Genomic DNA, 4,690 nt, shown 5'->3' with positions numbered 1-4,690 from the left:
ACCTGACTTGTAGTGTAGTGATGTTGGGGTTTAAAGATCACAGTGCTCTACCATCTATCTCCAACCTAACTTGCAACACTTTAACGTTCACTCTTGAGCACCACCACACTCCAAGCTCTATCTCTAAGTCAAGATTACAACATTGTCACACTAGAACCTATGAAGCTATAGTACTCTAATATTCAGCATCGCGATGTTGTATAGGAATAAAATTTCCTGTGATAAAGGCCCTCAAACCCAAGAAAGTGGAGGCCCGGGATGAGCTCGACTTTTAAAATTGAAGTATGAGTCAATAGTACAATTCGATTGATCAAAATATTATATTCCACATAAAACAAACACTCTAACTGATGATTAATTAGGCTTGAAGTATATTTGACTAATATAATCAACACGCTCATTATTGTCATCTTCAAATCTTCCACCATCGATTATGCCTTCTATAGAAAATTCTCAATAAATTATTGATACTAAAACTCTAGTTTAGGGCTCCCCCATTTAACATTTGAATTTCATCCCTAAGGTTAGATGATGAAGACTACACTTGCATACGAAAGATCCATTTAATTTTCTTGTAGAAAGTTTGACAAAGCAAGACTCTTATGGCAATATGCCTCACCATAAAGTTCCATACTTAGAAGATGGCCTCATAACTGTAATTTCTCTGGTGTTAATAGCTAATTTGATTTTGAGGATGAATTAATAGTATACTATGATACAACAAAGGATATCATTCCATATTGTGGAGAAGTTTTAAGACATTTCCAAGACGAACATTTTTATGGATGAAGTCTCAAACATTTTTCCTGAAAGTCCAACATGCTTGATATGTTCATTGTTTTAGAGATGGTAGATGATTTTTCTAATGATAAAATTTATAAGTAAACATTCATCATTGATTCCCTCAATGCATTGATGAAGTTCCTCAAGAGCCCCATCTTCACTTTCTCTCTTCCAACTTCATTTTTGGATAGAGATGTGACTACACAACCAATCATAACCTACATTGTCTTTATTCTACTTATAATTCTTAATATGATGATACTCCACGAATTTCACACTTGGATTTATCTATATTTTGTGATTAAGATTTGACAATAATGTCGATTTTGAAGGTTTCATAAATAATATGATCAATAATTTAATGGGCATGTTAGGAATAATTAGTTAGCATTTGTGAGTCAATGTATAAGTAATAGATATTAAAAGCTCATAGGTCGTCTATGGATATGACATTGTGAAGGATAGTCTCGATTGGAAGCTTTTAGATAATGTCATATAAAATGATAATCTTTTATTTGAAATGTTCATCTTCATCATCTTTCTATCCTGCATTTTTTCTGGAGTAGCCGGGGAACTATAATCACAATTTATCCGTCGATTCTTCCCCGTCCTCCAGGGTCTAGAAATGATCAACTAATTTGTAAAATAATAAAAAAACAGATAAAACAACTCATAAAATATATTTTAATATCTATCTAAATTAATTTCGTAAAATACATCCCAAGGAGGCCTTTGATAAATTATTATTGGGCCAAAACTTATATAAGCACCAATGCAATTTTACAATTTTATATGGTTTCATTAAGTTCTTAGATAAAACTACATATCTCATGTTGATCTAGTAGTTAAATATTTTGGTTCCAATCATGACGATTTAGATTCATGACTTAGTATATACGAATGTGTGTAAATTTTAGATTAAATTGGCTCATAAGTTCAAAATAAATGAAAGATATTTTACATTAAAGGATGGCTTATATATTTTTAATATGAAAATAATTTTATGAAATATGTTTTAGGTTATGTACATATATATTTATTTGGGTCATATGATCAAATTATTTTTTGAGTAAACATTAGATTTTGCAATTAGTTTATGATGATCAAGATCAAGTCACCTTACAACTTATGAATCATCAAGTTTCATTTAAACAAAGGTCTTGAGTCATTAAAACTATTTGCTCAAATTAAGCTGTTAAAGCTATTTTAAAAATCTGTATGAAATTAGCTTAATAATATTAACTATTATTAATAAATTAATATTATGATCTCCATTAACTGAACTTTAATTTTGGCAATATTAATAATAGTTTCACCCACATAAAATCTAAAATGTTTCTGTGGCCTTGGTTGATTTAGGTGGGCCTTTGAGACCAAACTCTGTTTGGAGGCCCATACTTTGTAAGTCACTCTGCGCAAAGCCTAACAAGGCCCATACTTTGTAAATCCCCATGGAAATGGAATGCTAGAAAAAAGAAAGAAAGAAAAAAACGTCAATATATATTTGATAAACTGGAATGTTAGTCTATTAAACTCAGTGTGTACGCAAATTTTTAGATAATAATGAAACGTTTAAATCTTATAATTTGATGAAACTAACCTCAACTTATAATAATATCACCCTAATCTCGAAAAGCACATGAAAACTCTAATTCATATTTTTCCAATTTCATTAAATTCTCACCAAATTAGTTGTGTCACACTCAAATTCAAAAATATGTAAGTTTATTTTATTAGGTAGGATGCTATACATGGAAACACGTAAGATTTGGGTGATATGATCATTATTTCACCAAAAATCTTTTTGAGTTGACAATCAAGATTAACAATATGCAGTCTAAGGCAGTATTACATTTTCTCTCTCCCTCATCTCTATCCACCTCTCTTTGTGTCAACACATAAGAGTTGGACAACTATGCATATACATATTCCACAAAATAAGCAATGTGACTGCCCTCTACTAGGTTTTCTCAAGTGTTGTCTTTATCCTCCTATGTTCTTGGTATTTGATTGTTTTCAATGTGAATTTGAGAAGGATTCTCTTGTGTGGTTATCAGTGCCTTCGGTGCAGGCATATGGTTAAAAATCTTTTTCTTCTTACAATGAATCCTCGTTTCAAGCCATCACTAAACAAGGATATGTAAATCTAGTTATGGCGGTGTTTTAAACCCTATAAACTTTGATGTTGTAATGTAATTGGATTAGAATGTACTCATGGCTAAATACTATTTCTCATTTACATTGACTGGTTGATTCACTACAAATTAACCTCAACTTGATATAATCAAATTTTTTTCATCAAGATTTGTGCTTATATGGAGCTTTTAATTTGACTATGTTAATTTATTTTTCATAGTAATATCCAATAAACAAATAATATTGATTGCACTATTATTTTTGTTCATAAAAGAGGTGCACTCCTGCAAAATGTAAAATAGAATTTTTTTTTTTAAGATTACTCATGAACTTTTAGTTATTTCTATCTAAATTATATTGTTCGAATGAGATTTCAATTTATTAATTATAAAAGCTTAGTTTTTTTTATTTTTTAAATTATATGAAACACATCTCCAAGCAGATCTTGCTATGGCTAATTTCTAGGCTATATTATTCTCCTGCTCTTTATTAGATGGATGTTTAATATCTTAGGCTCTATTGAGAATGATTTTTTAAAAAAGTTCCCTTTTGAAAATGTTCATAAATATTGTGCTTATAACTATTTATTTATTTATTTATTGGTTAAAACCCACTGACGGGCCTACGCGTTAATACGAAAAAGCGGTTACAAAAGTCCTTAAAATGACCCTCCAGCTCACTACTGCTCAAAAGAGCTACAATGAAAAATAAAGAGAAAACTAAGAGCCAGTGGGACCTTCTCCTAAGATTACAAAAAGACGATAAATAAATAAACCAAACACAACAAACATTCATCTTTAAATACTCCATCCTAATATGCTAGGTATTTGAAATAATCCAAAAGCTCCAGACGGGCCAAACTAACCCCCGAGAAAGAAAGTAGAAAACGGTAATAGTAAAGATCACCACATCAATAATCATAAACCTGGCATCAACAAACAACAGGCAGAATGGAAAAACCAGAGCAAAAATAGACCTCCCAGGTTTATAGCAGCTATGAGCAATAGAGGAAATCACCACATCAATATTAACATAGGCAACAAACAACAACAGACAACAGAACAAAAACTGATCCCCAGAGACCAGCCACAAAGAACAACCATCCCCAACACCAAAAACAAACCAAATAGTAAAAACCAAAGAAAAAAAGAAGACAAGATCAAACCCCAAAACCCACCAACAAAAATTAATCATGATGAAAATAAGGAAGACCAGCTTTGTCCAGAGAGACCATGCCTTCGAGAGGGGAAGGAAAATCCCTAACATAAAACTCCTGAAAACAGATGCTTTGAGCCCCAGTTTTAGCCAACCAATCAACACAGACATTCCCTTCTCGATAAATATGAGAAATCTTATAAGACATCTCACCAAGCATCATCCTAATTTTCCTAATAGTATAAAAGTCATTAGGATTACCAATAATATTCTCAGAAATGACATGAATCACAGTTTTAGAGTCAACTTCAATGATTACATGATGATAACCCAAATTCAGACAACATTCCAAGCCAAAACTCAAACTCCTAAGCTCAGCAGACACAACAGAACAAAAATCTAGAGGCCCAGCAAAAGCATCCACAGGATTTCCATGATGATTACGAATAATCCCACCAAAACCCACAGAATTTAAAAGTTTGTTAGGGATGTTAAGCCCTATAGAACTGGCCCAAGCTAACCAAGAGAGAGGTGAATTGAAAAACTTTAAAACCCAAGATAAAACTCCAACCAAAATCACCACAAATAAAGTGCGGAAGAAAAATAAATGCGGAAG

The sequence above is a fragment of the Dendrobium catenatum genome, unplaced genomic scaffold (assembly GCF_001605985.2).
Source record: "Dendrobium catenatum unplaced genomic scaffold, ASM160598v2 fragScaff_scaffold_747, whole genome shotgun sequence".
Lineage (NCBI taxonomy): Eukaryota > Viridiplantae > Streptophyta > Magnoliopsida > Asparagales > Orchidaceae > Dendrobium > Dendrobium catenatum.
This window is presented reverse-complemented; position numbering follows the sequence as displayed.